Here is a 24626-nt window from a genome sequence, read left to right as displayed (position 1 = left end):
TTGGGTTCTGTGGGAGCTGCAGAGGAAAGAAGTGGTGCAGGGCCTTCTCCCCCATGGGGTGGGAGAAGACCTGGAGATCAGCACCGGAGAATCCAACGGAGCCTGCAGGGACCTATGGTCCCCGAGGAATTGGTCTCCCTGTCCCTCTAGAGGTGAGCTAAGCCCTCACTGACCTGGAAACTGGGAAAATAAAAGAGAAGACGGATGTCTCAGCAATGGGTTAGCAGCCTGCCTGTGTCTACTTTACCTTCTCAGGAGCCTTCGCCGCCACCCTTTGGAGACTCCAACAAGAACTACACCACAGGGAGCAGACAAAGAAAAATAGACACATGTAAGAAGGCTCGGTAGTCACAGCAAGAGAGCAATCAATCAGATTGTTCCCATTTAGCACATGCCAAGAGAAACAGTGGTGGAGGAGAATGCCGGGGAGAGAAAAGAAGTTCCAATTCAGGTCCGAAAACAGTCTGGAGTTAAAACTTATCATTTTCCAGCTAACATTTTATGAGTTGAGTTGGAGGAAAGGAGGGCCATGTTGAGATTCAAAACAGTGGTGTAAAATATCTAATGGAATAAATATCTTAAAGGACAAAGCAAAAATATAAATAGATGGAAATTATGAAGGAAAAGTACAGAATTTTGAAAGAAAATGGCTACAATCCAAGAATCCTATATCTAAACCACCTGCCAGTGTAAATACAATAGAGGTTCCAAGGCACAGAGGGAGATGAAAAGAGGAAGAAGAAATCAGAAATAAACCTTGACTATATACACACATACATACAGATAGATATAAATACTTAAACATTGTATATATATATACACACACATATATATACATACATATATATCTTGATAATATATTTGTTATTGAATAATGATATTCATGAGGATCAAGGCTGCCCCAGGGAGAGAAGTTCAAGGCATCCTGGCCTACATACAGAGCTACATCATCCTCTGGGAAGCATAGGACATCCTGACCTGATCCGACCTGATTCCCATCCAAAGTTATAGGACCACCCAATAACCTGACCCCACCTACACTGATACCATTTTAACAATTTTTTTCATGATCTTTCCTTTGTCTTGTAAGAAATAACTCACATATCTATGCCTTATAAATTTAGCCCTACTCTCAATACATTGCAGCTCTTACTGCCCATGGGTCCTGTCCCCATGTTGCTCCATGCTATTCTTTGAATAAAAGAGCACTACTGCCAGACCTTGAGAGTCCAAGAAATCTTTCTTTCAATTCGTCACTCACCGAGCCCACATCAATATACTATGTAAGAATGTGTGTAGAAGTGTTAATAAGTTAACATTTATCAAACTCTGAAAGAGGCACTGTTTTTTTTTTTTTGAACTATTTTTTTAAGGTTATAAAAGTTAACATCCTTGTGAAATTACAGTTGTACATTATTATTAGTCATGTTGTAGGTACACCACTTCACCCCTAGTGCCCTCCCCCCACCCCCCTTTCCCCTGGCAACCACCGATCAGTTCTCTTTGTCCATATGTTAACTACCACCTATGAGTGGAGTCATACAGAGTTCGTCTTTCTCTGTCTGGCTTATTTCACTCAACATAATACCCTCAAGGTCTATCCATGTTGTTGTGAATGGGACGACTTTGTCCTTTTTTATGGCTGAGTAGTATTCCATTGTATATATACACCACAACTTCTTTATCCAATCATCAGTTGCTGGGCACTTAGGTTGGTTCCATGACTTGGCTACTGTGAATAATGCTGTAATGAAGATATGGGTGCACAGAACTTCTGGAATTGCTGATTTCAGGTTCTGAGGATACATACTCAGTAGTGGGATGGCTGGGTCATAAGGTATTTCTATTTAAACTTTTTGAGGACTCTCCATACTGTTTTCCATAGTGGCTGCACCAGTTTGCATTCCCACCAACAGTGTATGAGGGTTCCCTTTTCTCCACAGCCTCTCCAACACTTGTCACTCTTGGTTTTGGATATTTTCGCCATTCTAACAGGTGTAAGGTGATATCTTAGTGTAGTTTTGATTTGCATTTCCCTGATGATTAGTGATGATGAGCATCTTTTCATGTGTCTATTGACCATCTGTATATCTTCTTTGGAGAAATGTCTGTTCATGTCCCCTGCCCATTTTGTAATTGGGTTGTTTGATTTTTTATTGTTGAGTTGTGTGAGTTCTTTGTATATTATGGAGATTAACCTCTTGTCGGATACGTAACTTGTGAATATTTTTTCCCAATTAGTGGGCCGTTTTTTTGTTTCAATCCTGTTTTCCCTTGACTTGAAGAAGCTGTTTAGTCTGATGAAGTCCCATTTGTTTATTCTTTCTATTGTTTCCCTCATGTGAGGGGTTATGGTGTCCGAAAAGATTCTTTTGAAGCTTATGTCAAAGAGTGTGCTGCTGATATTCTCTTCTAGACTTATTGTTTCAGGCCTAATCTTTAGGTCTTTGATCCATTTTGAGTTTATTTTAGTAAATGGTGAAAAAAAATGGTTGATTTTCATTCTTTTACATGTGGCTGTCCAGTTTTCCCAGCACCATTTGTTGAAGAGACTTTCTTTCCTCCATTGTAGGCCCTCAGCTCCTCTGTCAAAGATTAGCTGTCCATACATGTGTGGTTTTATTTCTGCTCTTTCAATTCTGTTCCATTGATCTGTGCATCTGTTTTTGTACCAGTACCATGCTGTTTTGATTACTGTGGCTTTGTAGTATGTTTTGAAGTCAGGGATTGTGATGCCTCCAGCTTTGTTCTTCTTTCTCAGGATTGCTTTAGCAATTTGGGGTCTTTTGTTGCCCCATATGAATTTTTGGATTCTTTGTTCAATTTCTCTAAAGAATGACATTGGAATCCTGATTGGGATAGCGTTGAATCTGTAGATTGCTTTAGGTAGTATGGACATTTTAACTATGTTTGTTTTTCCAATACATGTGCATGGAATGTCTTTCCATCTCTTTATGTCATCATCAATTTCTTTCAAGAAGGTCGTGTAGTTTTCATTGTATAGATTTTTCACTTCCTTGGTTAAATTTATCCCAAGGTATTTTATTCTTTTTGTTGCGATCGTGAATGGGATTGAGTTCTTGAGATCTTTTTCTGTTAGTTCATTGTTAGCTTATAGAAATACTACTGATTTATGTATGTTGATTTTATACCCTGCAACTTTGCTGTAGTTGTTGATTGTTTCTAAGAGTTTTTCTATGGATTCTTTGGGGTTTTCTATATGTAAGATCATGTCATCTGCAAACAGCGAGAGTTTTACTTCTTCGTTGCCTATTTGGATTCCTTTTATTTCTTTTTCCTGCCGAATAGCTCTGGCCAACACCCCAGTACTACGATGAATAAAAGTGGTGAAAGTGGGCACACTTGTCTTGTTCCTGTTCTGAGAGGGATGGGTTTCAGTTTTTGTCTGTTGAGTATGATGTTGGCTGTGGGTTTGTCATATATGGCCTTTATTATGTTGAGGTACTTTCCTTCTATACCTATTTTATTGAGGGTTTTTATCATAAATGGATGTTGGATCTTGTCGAATGCTTTCTCTGCATCTATTGAGATGATCATGTGGTTTTTGTTTCTCGTATTGTTAATGTAGTGAATCACGTTGATTGACTTGCGGATGTTGAACCATCCCTGTGTCCCTGGTATAAATCCCACTTGATCATGCTGTATAATCTTTTTGATATATTTCTGTATTTGGTTTGCCAAAATTTTGTTGAGGATTTTTGCATCTATGTTCATCAGTGATATTGGCCTGTAGTTTTTCTTCTTTGTGTTGTCCTTGTCAGGTTTGGGGATCAGGGTGATGTTGGCTTCACAGAATGTATTAGGGAGTGCTCCATCTTCCTCTATTTTCTGGAACAGTTTGAGAAGGATAGGTATTAAATCTTCTTTGAATGTTTGGTAGAATTCTCCAGAGAAGCCGTCTGGTCCTGGACTCTTATTTTTGGGGAGGTTTTTGATTACTGTTTCTATTTCTTTACTTGTGATTGGTCTACTCAGATTCTCTATTTCTTCCTGATTCAGTTTGGGGAGGTTCTATGAGTCTAGGAATTTATCCATTTCTTCTAGGTTGTTCAATTTGTTGGCATATAGTTTTTCATCGTATTCTCTTATGATCCTTTGTATTTCTTCGGCATCTGTTGTGATTTCTCCTTTCTCATTTCTAATTTTATGTATTTGAGACTTCTCTCTTTTTTTTTAGTGAGTCTGGCTAAGGGTTTGTTGATTTTGTTAATTTTTTCGAAGAACCAACTCTTTGTTTCATTGATCCTTTCAACTGTCTTTTTTGTTTCAATATCATTTATTTCTGCTCTACTTATTATTATTTCCCTCCTTCTACTGACTTTGGGCTTTGCTTGTTCTTTTTCTAATTCCGTTAGGTGTCATTTGAGGTTGTTTATGTAAGATTTTTCTTGCTTATTGAGGTGAGCCTGTATTGCAATGAATTTCCCTCTTAGGACTGCCTTTGCTGTGTCCCAAATAATTTGGTATGGTGTGTTTTCATTTTCATTTGTCTCCCAATAATATTTGATTTGTTCTTTAAGTTCTTCAATAATCCATTGTTTGTTCAGTAGCATGTTGTTTAGTCTCCACATTTTTGGCCCTTTCCCAGCCTTATTCTTGTAGTTGATTTCTAGTTTCATAGCATTATGATCAGAAAAGATGCTTGATATTATTTCAACCCTCTTGAACTTATAGATGCTTGCTTTGTTTCCCAAGATATGGTCTATCCTTGAGAATGTTCCATGCACGCTTGAGAAGAATGTGTAACCTGCTGTTTATGGATGAAGGGTCCTATATACATCTATTAGGTCCATCTGATCTAATTTTTCATTTAATTCTATAATTTCCTTGTTGATTTTCTGTCTGGATGATCTGTCCATTGGTGTTAATGGGGTGTTGAGGTCCCCTACTATTATTGCATTGCTGTTGATGTCTCCTTTTAGTTTTGTTAAGAGTTTCTTTACGAATTTTGGTGCTCCTGTGTTAGGAGCGTATATATTTATAACTGTTATGTCATCTTGGTTGAGCATCCCTTTGATCATTATATATGCCCCTCTTTGTCTTTCTTTATCTGTTCTGCTTTGAAGTCTACTTTTTCTGATATAAGTATGGCAACACCTGCTTTCTTTTGTTCATTATTGGCTTGGAGTATTGTCTTCCATCCCTTCACTCTGAGTCTGTGTTTGTCTTTGGGGCTGAGGTGTGTTTCCTGGAGGCAGCATATTGTTGGATCTTCTTCTTTGATCCATCCTGCCACTCTGTGCCTTTTGATTGGAGAGTTCAATCCATTCACGTTTAGAGTGATTATTGAAACGTGGGGGCCTACTCTTGCCATTTTATCACTTGTTTTCCAGTTCTTTTGCATTTTGTCCTGATGGAGAGCTGTTACTTTGTGTTATTGTCCTTCTGCTTATCTCCTTTGTTCTGGATTTTGTAACCCCTTTCCTTTTTTTGATTTTTCAGGAATGAGTTTCTTCCTGAGCAGTTCTTGAAGAGGAGGTTTTGTGGTGATGAACTCCCTTAACTTGTGTTTATCTGGGAAAGTTTTTATTTCTCCGTCGTATTTGAAGGATATTTTCGCTGGGTAGAGTATTCTTGGCTGCAGGTTTTTGTCCTTCAGAGTTTTGAATATTTCATTCCAATCTCCTCTAGCCTGTAAGGTCTCTCCTGAGAAATCTGCTGATAGCCTTATGGAGTTTCCTTTGTTAGTTATTTTCTTCTGCCTGGCTGCCCTTAGTATTTTCTCTTTGTCGTTGACTTTTGCTAGTTTCACTACTATATGCCTTGGGGTTGGTTTTCTTGCGTTAATAAAGTTTGGAGATCTATTGGCTTCTGTCACATGCAGTTCCATCTCTCTTCCCAAGTTTGGAAAGTTCTCAGCTATTATTTCTTTGAACAGGCCTTCTGCCCCCTTCTCCTTCTCTTCTGCCTCTGGTATACCTATAATCCTTATGTTGCATCTCCTAATTGAGTCGGATAATTCTCGGAGAGTTTCTTCATTTCTTTTTAGTCTTAGTTCTCTCTCCTCCTCTGTCTGCAGCATTTCTATATTCCTGTCCTCCAAACTGCTAATTCTGTCCTCCATATTATCGACCCTACTGTTCAGAGAGTCCATATTTTTCTTAATCTCCTCCATTGTGTTCTTCATCTCCAGTATTTCTAATTGGTTCTTCTTTATAGTGTCAAGCTCTTTTGTGACATAGCTCCTGAACTCATTGAGTTGTCTATCTGAATTCTCTTTTAGGTCGTTGAGTTTTTTAATAATGGCAGTTTTGAAATCATCATCATTTAGATTATAGATTTCATTGTCTTTGGGATTGTTTTCTGGGTGCTTATCATTTTCCTTCTGTCCTGGAGATTTAATATATTTTTTCATACTGCTTGATGGCGTGGATTTGTGCCTCCGCATAGAGATAGAGTTTAGTCACTGCTTCCACTTGTTGTGACTGGTGTGGGGGGAGGGGGGCAGCAGTTTAGACTGCCCCAACCAGGAACCCTGTCAGCTGTTACTGACTGGGCCTGGACCCCTCCTCATAGTCACAGTGGTCCTGTGGGGTCCCTCGTCGGTTGTGGGGGCAATCGCAAGGGGGCCTCAGGCTGCTGGTGCCTACTGCTGCAGCCCACCTAGACGTGCACCCTCCTTGTGGTCTGCAGTGGTGCTGTGGGCTTTCCCAGCAGCCAGGAGCAGGATCACCTATAATCTCCAATTTGTCGCTAACAGAGCCCACCAGATCACACTTGTCCACTATAGGTCCCAGCAGAGCTATGTGTATCTTCTGCAGTCTGTCATTAGCTCACCTAGCTGTGCTGCTTTTGCCCCAGGGCCTTCCCACCTTGCAATTGCCAGTTGGGACCTCTCCACTAGTGCTGTGCAGAGGCTTTCAGTGAGGCTGCTGTAAGAACCTGGAGTTCCCCCTTGGGCTACGTAGCCATTTCACTGGAGCTCTACTCTGCCCCACTTCACTCTCACGGGATCTCTGGGAGCCCCTTGCCTCGTCTGGGACATGGCCAGAGTCTGTGGGCCTGGCGGTGGCTTGTAAGCTGCTGCCTTGTGGGGAATTCTGCTCTAGGGATCTTCCTGTGTTCCGAATGCTGGGAGGGGCCTCCCTGCCAATGGCAAGCAGAGGCCCTCCCTGCTGGGGTGGTGCGGGACCCTGGAGCTACCCCCCGGGCTTCAGAGTCGGGTGTTGGAGCTCCACCCAGTCCCCAAGCACGTCCGCGGGAAGTCCGGGCACCCCCTGCACCAACCCGTGCGCAGGAGACCGTGAGACCAGCGGCAGCTTGTGGTCTGGAGCTGTCCCAGGGGATCCGCCCACCGAGAGCTTCCCTTTGTCCTGGATTCTGGGCGTGGCCTCCCTGCTAATGGCCAGCAGAGGCTTTCCCTGCTGGGGAGATGCGGGACCACAGAGCCTTCCCCTGCGACACAAAGCCAGGCGCTGGAGCTCCAACCGTGTCCCCAAGCACGTCTACAGGAAGTCCAGGCGCCCCCTGCACCAAGCTGTGCACCTGAGACCATGAGCCCAGCGGCAGCTTGTGGTCTGGAGCCGCCCTGGGGGATCCGCCCACCGGGAGCTTCCCTTTGTCCTGGATTCTGGGCCTGAAAGAGGCACTGTTTTAAGTACTTGTTATAGAGTAACTAACTTAACCCTCACAAAATCCTCATGAGGATGGTACCAGTATTAACCTCATTTCACCAGAGATAAAACTGAGGCACGAGATGATTAAGTAACTGACCCATAGTCACAAAACAAAAAAGGAGCAGATCTAGGATTCAAACCCAGGGCGTCTGGCTCGGGATCCTAAGTTTTTAAACACATTATCCCTGAATTGTCCTTAAACAGGGACTTCTGAAGAAGAAACATACTGTAAAGAGAAATTCTAGCAAGAGTATAGAATCAAAAGTTAACTATTTTGCCAAAAAGTATTGGAGCTGAGAGGTGAAGTTGGAGGGTGGGGAGGATTTACAGCAGAAGTTCCAAAGGTCTCATTTGCTGGGAGGAAAGGCGGAAGGAAGAGTAGAAGTATTCTGAAGGACTCAGCTAATCAAGATGGGAGGGGACACATGGTGAAGCATAAAGAACATCTTGATAAGGACAATAAATGGTATCTTGTTTCCAACAATGGTAGAGAAATAGATATATGATTATGAGGACCAAAAGGGAAGATAGAATGGAAAAGCATAGTAATTATTAAAAAAAAGAAAGAAATGAATTGCAATGTGATCAGACCTACCAAAGAAAGGAAAAAGGGAAAATAGCAATCTAAAATAAATAACAAATATAAAATCAGATATAAAGAATAAACTCTAATGCATCAATCCTTAAAGTACAAAGCAGAGACTGCCAAGAAACCCTAGCTGTAGACTAATTACAAGAAAGACACACAAAACAAAGTGATAAAGAAAGATACGCCTTGATAAGGATAGAGGATGGCATCTAATTTTAATCCTTCCAAAAGCTGCAGCAGAAGGTTTTGTAATGAATGAGCACAGAACCTAAAGGAGATGGAGAATTGGAAAGGAGGCAATACAAAGTCTGGGCTTGGAAATATCCAGGTGTGAGAATGACAGATGGCTTAGCACACCAGAGAGTATAAGCCCTCAACAGAGGAAAGTCAAGGACCAACTGGATTATAATGCAGAATCCTCCAAAGGCTCAGGAATTGGCGGCACTAGGTACCTGTGGAAGTGGGGACGAAGTGAGAAACTAAAGTAAAGAGGATGGCTTGAAATCTGTTTGAGACACAGTCAGGCCCTTAAATCCCTTTCCTACTCCATTCTCCTAGGAGAATAATGATGTCTTTTTCTCCGGAGAAGGGGGAAGAGAGGCAATGTGGGTACATCAGCCCGGAAACAGGGAGGATTAAGTGAAAAGATGTGGTCTTCCTGTCTTCAACTTCCACAATGCTGACAAGCCCCTCCTCTCCAGGCAGGCAGGAGTCTGGAAGATTCTTCTCAGGAGACTCTGACAGGCCCAAGAAGACAGATCTAAAGATATTGATATCAGGAGGAGAAGGAGCTCCCAACAATGCAACAGCCAGATCACCCACCAGTCCACAAGCCCACCAGTGCACTCCGAGCTTCCATCCAGCCTTTTCACTCCTTACTTTAAACAACAGCAGACAACTGAGGATCACCAGACACCTGAGGAACATCTGTAACATGGAAGATCAGGACCAAAAGAAAACCAACTTAGAGGAAACAGAGACTCCTGAGAGAGAAAAAAATACGCCTTAAAAAAAAAATATATATATATATATATACACACATCAGATTTAATACATGCATTCAGATAATATAAATATATTCAGGTTTAAAAGAAGATACTGCATCCATGAAACAAAAATAGGATATCATAAAAGGAAAATTCAGGGGCCGGCCCTGTGGCTGAGTGGTTAAGTTCGTGCACTCTGCTCTGACAGCCCAAGGTTTCACCAGTTTGGATCCTGGGTACGGACATGGCACTGCTCAACAAGCCATGCTGAGGCGGCATCCCACATGCCACAACTAGAAGGACCCACAACTAAAAATATACAACTATGTACTGGGGGACTTTGGGGAGAAAAAGGAAAAATAAAATCTTTATTAAAAAAAAAAGGAAAATTCAGAGAAGGAAAAGAAGTGGGTTTTTTTTTAAATTAACAACATAAAAGTAGAAATGAAAAACTCAATAGAAAGGGTGGAATAAAAAATGAAGGACTTACTAGGGGCCAGCCAGGTGACATAGTGGTTAAGTTCGCAAGCTCTGCTTTGGGGGCCCAGGGTTCACAGGTTTGGATCCCAGGTATGGACTGCTCATCAAGCCAAGCTGTGGTGGCATCCCACATGCAAAACAGAGGAAGACTGGCATAGATGTTAGCTCAGGATAATCTTCCTCACCAAAGGAAAAAAATGAAGGACCTACCAGCAAACAGAACAAAAAGGCACAGTGATGCAAAATGGAGCAGGAAGGGGATAAAAAAAAATTAGAGGACTAGTCCCACCAATATTTGAATATAAGAGTTCCAGAAAGTGAAAAAGTAGAATATGTACCTCAAAGTTAATGACTTTGGTTGAAATCTATAATTAAGATGGGTGATTAAAGTACACAATGGCAGAGAAATATGAATATATGTTCATATAATGGAGGTGGTTTTCTACGAAGGAAAAAATAGATTAATTTTGTGTTTAAAGTAAAATGCCTGATCCCAGGATGCAATGGAAGAGAGTAATAGAAAAAATTTGAATGAGTACAAGTTGTAGAGTTTTGAAGAAAAGTAAAAATGTGCTCAAATTTACTAAGAGTTAAGGGAATGCAAATTAAATACACAACATAATATCACTTTATACATCATCAGACTGACAACCTTTTAAAAACAGATAACATCTCTGTTGGCAGGGTTGCAGGAAAAACATAGAGTTATGCATTGCTAGATTAATGTCTTGTTGCAGAGCAATCTGACAACATCAATTAGAATTAAAATTATATATACGCCCTTTCACCCAGAAATCCCACTCCTGGGAGTCTACACTATAAAAAATGAAAGCAGCAGTGGAGAGGATGTACATACAAGACAGTTTATTGGAGCAAAGTACATAAAGGTAGAAATGGAGACAAAGTGAGCGCCCACCAGTAGTGGAACCATTGATTCAATCACAATATTTTCATATAAGGGAATGTTACACAGCCATTCAAAAGAATGAATTAGAGCCATAGAAGCTGGCTTGGAGGCACTACTACCAAGGGTTGTTGAGTGAAAAAAGCGAGATACAGAAAAGCATGTATAATATGATTTCTTTGTATAAAACATATACATAGTCATATGTGGGCTTATGCATATGTATGTTTGAATATGACTATACGAACATGGAGAAAAATGTGAGAGGACACTTTTATTAACATGGACTGGAAGAAGGAGCAGTGGGTAATGTGGGGACACCAGGGAAGGGGAGAGAGGAAACGAAGCCAAAAAGAAAAGCAATTCACTTAAAAACGGAGGCAAGATTTGATCACATTTATACGTTTATGCATAGGTGTTTGAAATTTTTTAAATTTATAGGAAAAAGTATTGTTTTGTTTTCTTAAAAGGGAGAGGATGATTGGATAAGATTAACGAATTGTCACTTTATGAAGCACAGAGAATCTCATGATCTGATATCCTGACTTGCTAAGTTTCAATTGTGAGGGGATAGGCTGAGGATTCGGTTGAAGTGTGTAGGTCTCAGACGACTTCTTCTAATATTGTGGTCTACAGGATTCCCTGGGCACTGTGGATAAGAGGGACTATGAATAAAAGACGAGGAGTAGAAAAGACAAAGAGGAAACTAAAGTTGGACCATTTTACCATTTTGCCTCGGGCCAGCTCAAGGCACAATTGTTTATATCAATTGCGGTTTATTCCCAAATGCTCAGGACTATCGCTTATAGACATGCATCATTACTATATCAATCCTGTGTGTCAGGAAAGAAAAGTATGTTACTTGAGTTATATATGTGATGTGTAAATCAAGAAATAGATGTCAGTAGAGTGAAATACTTATGGGAGCACCAATCAAAATCTATTCCTAATATTTCTATCTACAACTATGACAAAGAGAGAACAATCGACTAATAAGATGGGGTTTTGCCAGAAGTCTCTCACATATAAAAGTCTTCACACCTCCTGTTCAAGCATCTTTTTAAATCTTTCAGCTCTCTCTAATTTCAAGGGAAAAGAGACTTAAGTCAATTTTTCTATTACTAATAAAAATTTAATTACCAGAGGCAATAGTAATAATGGCATTAACTAAATGGGTGTAAAACAAGCTTTACTCGATGTGCGCTGTCTGATCATACACGATGGGGTTTCTTCTTCCTTGGATGTCCCAGAACTTAATACTCATCCAGACCCCTCCCTGTGTCCACACCCAGCAGCTTTTACTAGGAAAGGACTGGAGCAAAGGTGGTTAGGAAAGAGGAAGAAATGAGTACCCTCACCCAACCCGGACTGGTTACCATAATTTGGAGATGGCATGACGTTTGAGGCCTCTCTGATAGGATCCAGGCAGGTTAAGACTATCAACTTGGTAGCAAGGTACAAAATAGCAACATAGGAATATAATTCTGCAACAAAGAAAGGGAAGTTCACGCACTATTTTGAGCTACTTTTCTAGAATCAGAAAATGGTTTGGGTCCAGCCTAAATAGAATTCAGTTTCCGGTTGAACTTTGGGGCTCTAACCTAAGCATTTTTGCATGTTTCATTTTGACTAATTTTCACACCATTTGAGTTGACCCAACACTACAAAATTATTTCTGTTTCATTTGACCTCCTAAACATTCTGTGGTTTGTTCTACTGAGGCAGGAAGATGAATTAACACAGCCACTGTCATCTGTGTTTTACTTTAGTTTACAAAATGTCTCCTTACGATTTCTCTCCTTGGCACTCTCAATGGTCCTGGGAGGCGGCACCAGCAAAACTGGGATTATTATTGTTATGCTAATTTAACAAATGGAGATACTGGGACTCAGAGGGAGAGTGGCTTGCCCGAGCGTACCCAGGCACTGAAAGCTTGACTGCCTTTCCAGTTCAGGTCTTCTAAGTTAACATTCGGTATTGGAATATGTACAGGGAAATGTGCATTTTTTATAAGCTCCTGGTGGGGGTGCCAACTAGTACAATGTTTCTGGAGGACAATTTGGCAATAGGTATCGAAAGTCTTAAAATAGGTCTCAGTCATCTTGAGCTGCCATAACAAAATATCACGGATTGGGGAGCTTAAACAACAGAAATTTATTTCTCACAGTTCTGGAGGCTGGGAAGTCCAATATCAAGGTGCCAATCCAAATCCTGGTGAGATCTCGCTCCCCAGCTTGCAGACTGCTGCCTTCCCACTGTGTCTTCACACAGCAGAGAGAGAAAGATAGCTCCCTGGTGTCTCTTCCTAGAAGGACACTAATCCTATCTGATCAGGGCCCCATCCTTATGATGTCATTTTACAGTAATTACTTTTACAAAGACCCTGTCTCCAAATATAGTCACATTAGGGGTTAGGTCTTCAACTTGGGAATTTCAGGGGCCACAAACATTCAGTCCATAACAACATGCATACCCTTTGAGCAAGTAATTCCTTTACTAGGAAATTAACTCAGGAAAGTAATTAAACCCATTTACCAAAATATATGTGGGGGCCAGCCCAGTGGCATAGTGGTTAAGTTCAGTGTGCTCTGCTTTGGTGGCCTGGGTTTATGGGTTTGGATCCCAGGTGAAGACCTACACCACCCATCAAGCTATGCTGTGGCAGCGATCTACATACAAAATAAAGGAAAACTGGCACAGATGTTAGCTCAGGGCCAATCTTCCTCAACAACAAAAAACTATATATGTATAGGACATTTCTTGCAGTGTTTGGGGGGTAAAATACTTTATACTTCTGAACTTCAGTTTACTCATATCCAAAAGGAGAGATAATAGTAATACATACTGCATAGAGCTGTTATGAATATTATGAAGATCCAGCACAGTACCTGGCAAATAATAGTTTCAATATCAGTTAAGATGTTTTCATTAGCCATTAACAGAATACTCAAAAAAATGGCTTCACCAATGGATATTTATCCTCTCACATAACAAGAAGCCCAGAGGCAGGATTACTTAATTCAGCAGCTCAATAAAGTCAGGACTTTTTATTAGCTTCCCTGTTGTTTTTCATAACTTTATTTCCTCATGGTCTCAAGATGGCTGCTGTAGCTCTACACACCACATTCCCACATGACAACTTCCAAAGGTAGGTGGGGGTGGTAAAAGAGGAAAATCTTTCCCAGAAGGCCTCAGCAGACTTCCCTAGAACTAAGTCACATCCCTATCCTAAATCCTACTGCAAAATTCTTCTCAGAGCTGGGGCAGCTGGCTGGGGCTAAAGGGAAACTAGTGGCAGTAGGCATTCTATTCCAAGTCTTGCAATACTGGACTCTCCTGCCAGAGGTGATGCTTCAAAGCTGCCTCATGTGGTTTTGCAGATTGTGATCCATGCAAGGACCCCAGACCAAGAGCAGTGGGTGGGGACCCAAACCCAGCTCAGCTCTGCTCTCTAAGTCATGACTCCATTGCTGAGCTCCATCTACCTAGAGAAAGAAGCACCTTTTTCTTCAGAAGGGCCACCTTTGGGTACCACCAAAAGGGCTTGCCAGTCCTGGACCACCCATAGGAAGGTGCCTCTTTCTAATTCATGTGGAGATTCCATATGGGCTACCTGTAACCCTGTCTAGCTTGATCCTAGAGACTGGGGGCTGGAATGAGCTTACAGATGAGAAACCAGGGAGATTCAAGGGCTCCCAGTGGTGGGAAGAAAAGGCCAGGAACTGGCAAGGATTGCCTAGGATCTACTTTTGCAGAATTATCTTTAGCAATATTTTAAAGAGAAAAATTTCTTTCTGTCCTAAAATGGAATCTCTTCCAAAAGAGTTAGAGTGCAGGGCCATTTGCATTCCAGCCAAGGGGTAGCTCCGGGCAGAACTCACCCTCTGTCCTATGCAGTGTGGGTAGATGATTTAAAGCGCTGTTTTTTTAAAAAAAAGATTGGCACCTGAGCTAACATCTGGTGCCAACCTTCTCTTTTCTTCCTCTTCTTCTCCCCAAAGCCCCCCAGTACATAGTTGTATATTCTAGCTAGGTCCTTCTGCTTGTGCTGTGTGGGACGCCGCCTCAGCATGGCTTGATGAGCGGTGCTAGGTCGGCGCCCAGGATCCAAACCAGTGAAACCCTGGGCCACCGAAGCTGACCACGCAGACTTAATCACTCGGCCAGGGTGCGGCCCCTAAAGCACTCTTGAACAGCACCACTCTTGCTCCCGCCCCGGCCCTTCTGCACTGAACTTCTAGAATAAGACCTATGAAAAGAACGTCCCCTAAAGTGAGCTTCTTATAGCTCTTCCCTGAGGACACCGTGGGGTTTCATGTCCCTTTACCTCTATATGTAATGTTTATTGCCACTGCCTGGAATCTCCTGCTTCTACCCAACTTCTCCTCCAGGTAAACAATTACTTGCTCCTTCCTCAAAGATCCCCTTGAACTTGAATGTCCTATAAATCATTAGTCACATTGCATAGAGATTATTAGTTTACAGGTATGACTCAACAACTAAGCAGGAAACTCCTCTTCTGGGCCAAAGACCTCATCCTTATCATTGCAGCTGTCAGCTCAGAGCTCCAGGAGCTCAATGGAAGGAGCGAGGATAAGAATGAAGGGAAGCATCAGACCTGTTGAAGGTTAATAATCAGCATGTCTTGGCGGAAGGGTGGAAGAGAAAGGAGGAACATCTGTAGAAGGATTGAGAAAGATCTGTGAGAAAGGCCTTCCTTAAGCATAATATCCCCGAGGACAAGCTCTTCTTCCAACGTGGGAGTCCTAGAGACAGAAAGCAAAAGATCAGGATGGTCCAGAGCCTAATCAGGGGGATACCTCGGTGAAAACCAAATGCCTTTTCTGGCATGAAAGGAGGCCACCAGTGCCAGCTTCTTCCCTTCTCTTTAGGAAACCTGCACTTCTCAGTGAGACAAAATCCTATCTGTGGCTCTCCAGCCCTCTTGCGTGGTCCTTCAATGGGACCCAGAGTTTGACTGGTTATTCACAAATGACTATGAAATGTACCTCGTGGGGGGGTGAAGCTAGGCCCATGTGCCCCAGAGGATGGACCAGTGAGCCGCCAAGGCATGAAATGACTGCGGAAGGATGCCGTGTAGAAGACGGTAAATGCAGCAAGAGCACGTCCCCGTCGGTTAATAAGGATTAGCCGGAGGACGTGTTGTGGTTCATAGCAGACGTAGTTTTGGGGTGATGCTTCCTGGAGTGCTGTAATTAGAGATGGCCACACACACATTCTGTCGTTTAGGCAGGTCAACAAATACGCAGCCCTTTCCTGTGTGTGATTCCAAATACTCCCGGCTCAGGACAGTGTCAAGTTTCTACGCAGGACTGTTCTAATCCAGACAAGCTTTCCCTTTGGGCAAGGAGGCTCTCAGATTCACGGTGTGTGCGTAAAGCTGGTCAGCACAGAGTGGAAAACAGCAAAGCTCGCCTCCACGTGGAGGACTTGCTTATTTTCAGTCCAGTGCGCAATTGGAAATGAACTGACTACTGTGCGCCTCCCAACATAGACCACATCCCATGGTGTGGGAAGAAGTGAATGCATTTGAAAGTGTGGACAGAGGTTTTTTCTGCCGGGACAGCAATAGTTTAAATGTAAACCATAGCTCTTGCTGAGAGGAGAAATGGAGAATATTTCTGAAAGGAGAACAGAAAGAACCTTGAGGAAAAAAAATTGTCTGTTGTTTTTCAAGTGTCATCTGGGGTGGTACTGATACCGCTGGCCCAAGGACCACCCTTTGAGTAGCAGGGCCCTAGAAGACAAAGGCCTGAGACTGGTTTGCAAGAAAATGTGTATCCAGAAGAAAAAATGTAAACAGCATCATGGCAGGAGTTTGTGTTGATGGCAACTCAGCACCGTGGGCCAGAGGGTGGGATAGCCAGAAAGGATGAGAACGGGATGGCCGCTTTGGAGTAACTTGCTACATAGCAATAAATATCTAATGCAGAGGAATTTGGCAAAGCTTCCTAAGAGACATGTACAGAAATATCCTCCTTACCTTGATTTTGTCACATGACCCATGGAACTCAGAGTCAGTTACTAAGAAAGCAGGCAAGAGAGAATTGTGGAGCTGTTTTGTGTCAAAAACCAACCTAAGAAATGAAGAAAGTGCAAAATGCAGAGCCCATCCCCTACCTAGTCAATGCCAGGCTAACTGTGGGAGGTGGCCCCAGCAACACAATGCTGACGCCACCAGACCAGGCCCCCTTCCACTCCCTAGACCTCTCACTGGTCTGAGTGGGGACGGGTGTCAAGGCCACCATAAAATCAATGGAGATGCTACAAGCCATCAAGGGTGTTCTTTGGGTCCATTTTCCTCCCAGATGTCTAATTGTGAGTGCTCTTGGAGGCACGGGGAATCCAGGGTGGCCCAAACCACATGTTCTGGCTCCCTTCCCCCAGAGAGTGGTGCAGATTTGCAGGGAAGAGGCAGTGGTGGAGAATGGGGATTGATTCAAGATGGAGGCAGTTTAAGATTTTGCTAGAAAGACCTTGCAACATACTAAACTGTGTTGAATCTGCTCCCCAGGTGTCTTGACAATGACTGTGTTCTGAGATGAGTCAGGCTTCTTTCACTTGCAGAGCTGTTCTGTTCAAGTAAACAGTTGTATAATTAAGATGATTTTAGCTGCAAGTAACCAAAATCCCAACTCAAAGAACTAAAACAATAAGAAAATGTACTGTCTTGGGTACTAGGAAGAGCTGAGGTAGGGTAGCTCCAGGGTTGATTAACTCAGTGGCTTCATGACTTCATCAGAGACCCAGTGTATTAGGCAGGGTTCTCCAGAGAAACAGAACCAACAGGATTTATATGGATCTATAGAAAGAGATTTATTATAAGAGATTAGCTCATGTAATTATAGAGGCTAAGAGGTCCCACTATCTGCCATCTACAAACTGGAGGCCCAGGGAAGCTGGCGTTGTGGTTCCAGTTCAAACCCAAACACCTGAGGACCAGGGAGACAATGATAAGTCCCAAACTGAGACTGAAGGCCCAGGAAGCAGGAGCACTCATGTCTGAGGACAGGAGAAGGTGGATGTACCAGCTCAGGCAAGAGAGCAAATTCACCCTTTCCCCACTTTTGTTCTATTCGGGCCCTCAATGTATTGGATGACGCCCACCCGCATTGGGGAGGGTGACCTTCTTTACTCAATCTACACATTCAAGTGCTACTCTCTTCTGGAAACATCCTCACAGACACACTCAGAAATAGTGTTTATTTCTGAGCTATCTAGCCATCCCTAAACCCAGCCAAGTTGACATATAAAATTAACCATCACACCCAGGTTCTTTGCTTCTTTAAGCTCTGCTATTCTCATTGTTAAATTTATCTTTAAGTTGATTCCTCCCACGGTCACAAAATGATAGTAGCAGTTCCAGAAGTCATAGCTAGATATGACAAAGTTAACATAAAGAAGAAAATGTCTACTCTTGTATGTCTCCCATAGGAATTTTTGCCATATTCCTCTGTATTAGATATCTATTGCTGTGTAAAAAACATCACTCCAAAACTTGGCAGTTAAGGAAGGGATTGGCACACCTTCCATCTGAAAAGGGCCAAATAATAAATATCTCCAGCTTCAAAGGTCACGTGGTGTCTGTCACAATTACTCAACCCTGCCATTGTAGTGGGAAAGCAGCCATAGACAATAGGTAAATCAATGGACATGGCTGTGTTCCAATATAACTTTATTTGTAAAAACAGACAGCAGGCTGGATTTGGCCTTCAATCTATAGCTTGCCAATACTGGGCTTAAAACAACAAACATCTGTTACCTCACAGTATTTCTGTGGGTCAGAAATCTGGGAACAGCTTAGCTGGGTGGTTCTGGCTCAGAGGCTCTCATGAGGGTGCAGTCAATCTGTGGGCTGGGGCAGCAGTCCTCTGAAGGCTTAACCAAACCTGAAGGATCTGCTTGCAAGACAGCTCCCTCATATGGCTGTTAGCAAGAGTCCTCACTTCCTCATTACATGGACCTCTCCATAGGGTTGTATAAGTGTCCTCACAACATGGCAGCTGGCTTCCCCCAGAATGTGTGGTCCAAGAGAGAGTAGGTAAGAAGCCATGATCTCTTTTATGACCTAGTCACACATATCCTGCCATACTCTGTTTGTTGGAATTGACTCATTTGTCCAGCCCACATTCAAGAGGAGAGGAATTAGTCTCCCCCTTTTGAAGGGTGAAAAGATGAAAACAAGAAGATGATGGCATCAAACCAGTCTTGATGTCTTGGCCAAACATGTGATCCATTTCTAATAACTGAGATCCAGCCTTATTCCTGAAGCCTGTTTCCACCATGTACTTAATTTCTCTGTTCCTTGGGTCTCAGTTAATTGATCTGACACTCTCAAGACTCTTTTTTACAAGTGCTACTGGGAAATCACAGGTCTGCCACACATGGTTATACAGTTTGTATGCCATCTAAGAGGCCCAGATAAGACGGAAAGTAGCGGCTGAAATCTAGCCTGCCCTCAGCTCATCCAGCCTTGTTCCCTGAGGAAGGAGACAATTTTTGTCATTCTTTTGCCCAGAGGAGGCAGCTCTGCAGGGATCCACATAAGGTGACTTATGCGCCAGTGATGACCCCGGGATGTTGATTGTTGGAATGATTTACCCCCAATCTTCATATATTTGGCGGTCATTCCAGCCTGTTGAGATTTATTTGGGTCCTAACTCTGACATCTACCACATTCTCCACCTCTCCATCACTTTCTTTGCCAGTGGGGTGCACACAGCCCAAGAGTGCATAAGATAGTCCTTTGGAGTTCAGGTAAAAAATAGCAGAACTCCTATTTTTAGTTTGGTTTTTTTTTCATCCAAAGCAAGAAAGGAATTAAGCCTTACTATTAGTTAATAAATTAGTGCTGGTCGATGTTTATATTTATAAGCAAATGTACATATATTGAGATAAATGCTCAGAAGTTTTTACAGATGCATGATCAAGAAATATTAGAGACTGTTGTTTTATATCATCATCTAAGTCACTGATACAAATTTTGAATGAGGCCAGCCTGAGAACAGAACCCATAGATGAACACTGATCTAATAAGCTGTCTGAGTACCATTACCATCTGACCCAGCCCCTAGCCCAAATCAACCACATGTAACACATACTCCATGCTAGGCAGCCTCTCAGATGGTCTCCAGTGATCCTGCCTCCTGCTTTTCACACCCACATAAAGGACATTTTGCATGACGCATCATGAAGCTTTATAAAATCCTGAGCCAGAGATATCCGGCTAAGCTGCACCAGGATTCCTGACCCACAGAAACTGTGAGATAAGAAATATGTGCTGTTTGAAGCTGCTAAATTTGGGAGTTATTTGTAACACAGCAATAGATAACTGGTCTATTCTTCTAAGCAATGAGTAACAGATACCTCTAAACTTGCAACAACACTGCAACCTAGATACTATCGTCCTCAACTTACAGATGAGGAAACAGAGGCTCAGAGTATTTAAACGACTTTCCCAAGTTTGGGACAGCTAGTAAATGACAGGATTAGAATTTCAAATCGAATTTAGCTCCAAAGTCCACACTCTTTTCCACTAACAATAAGTTATTCCCTTATCTAGCTATATGACCTTGGGCAAGTGACTTCAATCTCTTGGCAGTCAGTTTCCTCATCAGTAAAATTAGGGACTGAAACAAATTATTCATCTCTAATATTATAAAATTACATACCCCTCCTCTGCTTTATTTATAGTCTAAGAAGCAAATTTAAAGGAGGAATGTTGGGGGGTCAAAGATTTGAAGATCATTTGATTTAGCTGAAGAAATGCATCAAAGTCCAAAACTGGAGGCTTGTGAATCTCCCTTGTTTACGTAGCTGATACCAACAGCTTCCTATACTTCCCGGTGCTGCCACTCAGAGGATAAAAGCGGGACAAGGCAGAAAGTGAAATACCATATGATTTCACCCATAAATAGAAGATAAAAACAACAAACAAACACATAGAGACAGAGATTGGATTGGTGGTTACCAATGATTCCCACATGCGTATGGTGATGGATGGTAGTTAGTCTTTGGGTGGTGAACATGATGTAATCTACAAAGAAAATGAAATATAATGATGTACACCTAAAATTTATATAATGTTATAAACCAACATTACCGCAATAAAAAATAAATAAAAAATTTTTTAAAAACCAAAATGGAGGACAAGGTCTATTTCTAGGAGGAAACAAAGAAGAGACCTCTAGTCTACTCTGCCCATTCCCCAGCTGCAAAGAAGGTAATAAAAGTAATAAAATTTAATTTTGCTGCAACTCAGTATATACTCTTAACACATCTATGTGACAGATGGATTGTGTGGAGCAATGCAGGCAAAGAGGTAGCACAGTGTCAGAGGGACCCCATGACCAACACTGTGATCATTGTGGATGCATTCAGCCATATAAGATGTTGTCTTACTTTCCTATGCTTTATCATCGTCACTGGCTTTCTGTGTGTTTGCTGTTTTGAATCTTTCAACCCCTTGAAATGTGCCTTCAAAAGCTCTAGTATTTTAAGCTACACCTCAAACCCAAAAAAGTGGAAACTGTTGCCCTAAACCCTAGGACAATGGCCTGACATGATCTGCTAGGGGACCCTTTCAGGACAACTCATGTCAAAACTCTACCTGCCACTTTGGTATCTTTGGGAGTCAAAGAAATAGAGACCTTCAACTTTAACCTGGTGAGGAGACTGCTGTACTTATAACTGAGGATGCAAAGTCCAGATAAATAACCAGATAAGGTAGATAAAAATACAGAGTTCCTTCCTCCTCAACAGAAAGAAGCCCAATAACAAATCTCTTTTAGAGTTTAATAAGGCGATCTAGCTGGAAGCTTATGGACTTTGTTATCTAATCATTCATTCATTCATTTCTTTAACAGATCTGCCCCTTACTAGCTAGGTGAACACAGACAAGTTATGTGCCTTCTCTGAGCCTTAATTTCCATCTTTGTAAAAAGAAGGGAATTATAGTACCTCCCTTGTGTATTATTGTGGAGATTAAAGAAGATAGTTTATTTCAAAGAAGAGCACACTGTGGTGCAAATAGTAGGAATTCAATGAATGTTCGATTTCCTTCTTTTGCATTCCTTCTCTTTTTCCTTAAGAAATTTACATTTGGTCTATGTTTTTAAACGATCCCCCTGGCTCATCTATGGAAACTATATATAAATGGAAAGAACAGAAGCAAGGAGGTGGGTCAGGAGGCTGTTGCAGTTGTCCAGATGGGAGATAATAATGGCTCAGACTCAGAGGGTAGCAATGGAAAAGAAGAGAAGTGGGTAGATTGAGGATGTTTTAAAGTAGTAGTTGACAAGACTTACTGTGGAACATGGGGAGAGAGAAAAAACTCTTGTTAGAATTTTTATTTAGCTCATTTCATCCCAAAGAAAGGGAACTTGATCCATCAATGTTGTCTAGATTAGCATTGTCCAATACAACTTTCAGTGATGATGGAAATGTTCTATATAGGTGCTGTCCAACATGGTAGACACTAGCCATATGTACCCACTGAACACTTCAAGTGTGGCTAGTGTGACTAAGGAACTGATTTTTTATTTAATTTTACTTAAATGTATATAGCTACTAGATTGGACAGCACAAGTCTAGGTAATATACCCGCTAGAGGTTTTCCCCTATATTCCCTTAATTATACAGACATGACAATTTACAGAACTTCCAATTTGTTTTCACATACATTCTTATGATCTTGTCCAATCTTAACTGCTCGACCAGTTTCTGTTACTTGAGCTAAAACCTGAAAAAATTTGCTAAGACTCTTCTACTTCTATTAATCCTAATATTATAACATTAATGGGTAACCCATTTTGTCCAACGGTAAATATCATGTAAATTATATCCTTGCGTGATTTAATTAAGTTGGAATATTGCTCCTCTGCCTAATTTATGTGAAATCAATTGTAGTGGTAACTACAGATCATATCACTTAACCATAATGCCCAAAGGAGAAATGATTAATTTCAAAAGGACTCAGAAGGAAGGCTATGACCTAAACAAACCAGTAATAAATCTGACTGTCTTCTAGCCTAAGAACTGAAGTTGTCATTGCACACAGGTACTTAGCAGGCATCTGAAGGTCGACTTAGGGGGAATTTCAGTGGTGATATTAAAATTAAAAATAAATTTTAATTATTTTCTATCTCATATTTGTTGCACAATATTAATATTTCCAATTTATAAGGGCCCTTTTTTCTTTTCTTCCTTTATCTTCTTTTCTCATTTTCCTTAGGTGAGCTCCAAATATGTCCAGCTACCATGTAGTCCACATATACCTCAACAATGTATTCAAACCCAAACTTATCATCCAAGCTACATTTAGGGAAAAGTTCAAGGTCTTACTGTGGTACACATACTCCCCCTATCTTTCTACTAGATACTCGATACTAGATACTTGTAGTGAATATTTTTTGGTTCTGTCTGTCCAGCATCACTTTGCCCCTTTTTTCTGATAACCGCAACTCTCTCCTCCCTAAGGTAATGTCCCTTGCCCCTACCTGTGATTTTGATGGGACAGCCAATCACAGTACTCCTCCATCCCCCAGCCACAATCATTGGCCTGGAATGGTACATGATGCAATCAGAATTCTTACCTGGGATTTTATACGCATCCTGGAAGAAAGGAGACCTCACTTTCCTTTGTAGCTAAACCAAGATGCTGTAAATCTTGAGCTGCCTCCAGTCATGCCCTATCATTTCCCAGCCATATGGAGGAAGCGCCTCCGAACTGGAAGAGAGTAAGACCGGCACATAGAGGAAAGTAGAGGAGAGTAAGAGAGCAAAGAGGCAGACCTGATGATCTCATTTCACTCCCCCAAGTCCAGCTCTACTCGTGGACTTCAATCAGCCATCAATTTCCCTTTTATACTTAAGCTCTGCGAGTTGGGCTTCTGCCACCTGTAACCAAATGTGTCCTGTTGAATATAGTACCTCTCATAAGGAGCCACACGCTCCTTCACTCTCCATGTTCCAGCCATACTCGAACATTCTCTCTGGTCACTGTGCTCTTTCATCACTGGGCCTTTGGACATATCATCCCTCTGTCTGGAGCCCTTGCCTTCAGATCTCAGCTTAAACTTCATTTTCTTTGGGAGGGCCTCCCTGGCTTTTAGATGAAGTAAATTCACCTGCTGTCAGCTCCCGTGACACACTCTGCTTCCTAACATAACACTTACCTAGTTTATCATCGTATCTTTGATACCTGTCTTCATGACTAGACTCCAGGCTCCGTGAGGCCAGGGCCTGTGTCTCTTTTTCACTGAGTATTCCCCAGTACCTAGAATCAGGCTTGGCCCAGAGTAGGCACCTAATGAATATTTTGAATGAACAAATAAATGAGTGGTGTTTTCTCATACTTTCTCATTTGAAACTGACACAAATCTATCAGTATTGTCAATATATTATCAAAGCATAGTGTACGTTTTCATCCTCACTTTTTAACAGATAGAATCAAGTTGGTAGACATTAAGTTCTCCAAATCCCACACCTCAGAATGCCAATTTCTAGGCTAGAACTGTGATATTTTGACTCCTAATCCAGCTCACTTGTCACTCTAGACATCTACTTCCAAAAATATGTTTTCATACAGGAAAATTATAAACTCCTCAGGTGCAGCCTGGGTTGAGCACCACTGTTCTAAAATCATCTGATTTTTTTTATCTTAGAAACAGCTGATGCCACCAACTGGTATCACTCTAATTGTTTTGTGTGTCTCTATATTCATTCTAATTCTTTTAACAAAATTGTTAGTTTCTTGAAACCTTGGTCTTGCTACTCAAATTGTGGTCCCTGGACCAGCAGAATTCACATTACGTCAGAGCTTTTTGGAAATGCAGAATCTCAGACCTATTGAATTAGAAACTGCATTTTAACAAGATCCCCAGGCAATGCCAATGTACAGCCAAGGCTGAGAACCATTGCTCTGGAGTAGTCGGTCACACCGGATAGCTTTGTACCATAACATTTATCTTCACAGCGCGTGGGTTGAGGGGAGACTGTAGGTGAAGGAA

At 41.7% G+C, this 24626-nt stretch overlaps 1 protein-coding gene across 5 annotated transcripts in view; it reads right to left on the bottom strand.

The window, feature by feature from the left end:
• The window catches only part of MAP3K7CL (MAP3K7 C-terminal like), a 97023-nt gene that overhangs the window by 51659 nt on the left and 20738 nt on the right, over positions 1-24626 (bottom strand). For 2 of the 5 annotated variants that reach the window (XM_070252074.1, XM_070252076.1), the window contains one exon: positions 20588-20653. The exons of the other annotated variants lie outside the window; for them this stretch is intronic. The gene's annotated coding sequence lies outside the window, so the exon portion shown is untranslated. The remainder of the gene's footprint in view (positions 1-20587; positions 20654-24626) is intronic. 5 annotated transcript variants of the gene reach the window in all.

The sequence above is a fragment of the Equus caballus genome, chromosome 26, assembly GCF_041296265.1.
Source record: "Equus caballus isolate H_3958 breed thoroughbred chromosome 26, TB-T2T, whole genome shotgun sequence".
In the NCBI taxonomy this organism is placed as follows: domain Eukaryota; kingdom Metazoa; phylum Chordata; class Mammalia; order Perissodactyla; family Equidae; genus Equus; species Equus caballus.
This window is presented reverse-complemented; position numbering and strand designations above follow the sequence as displayed.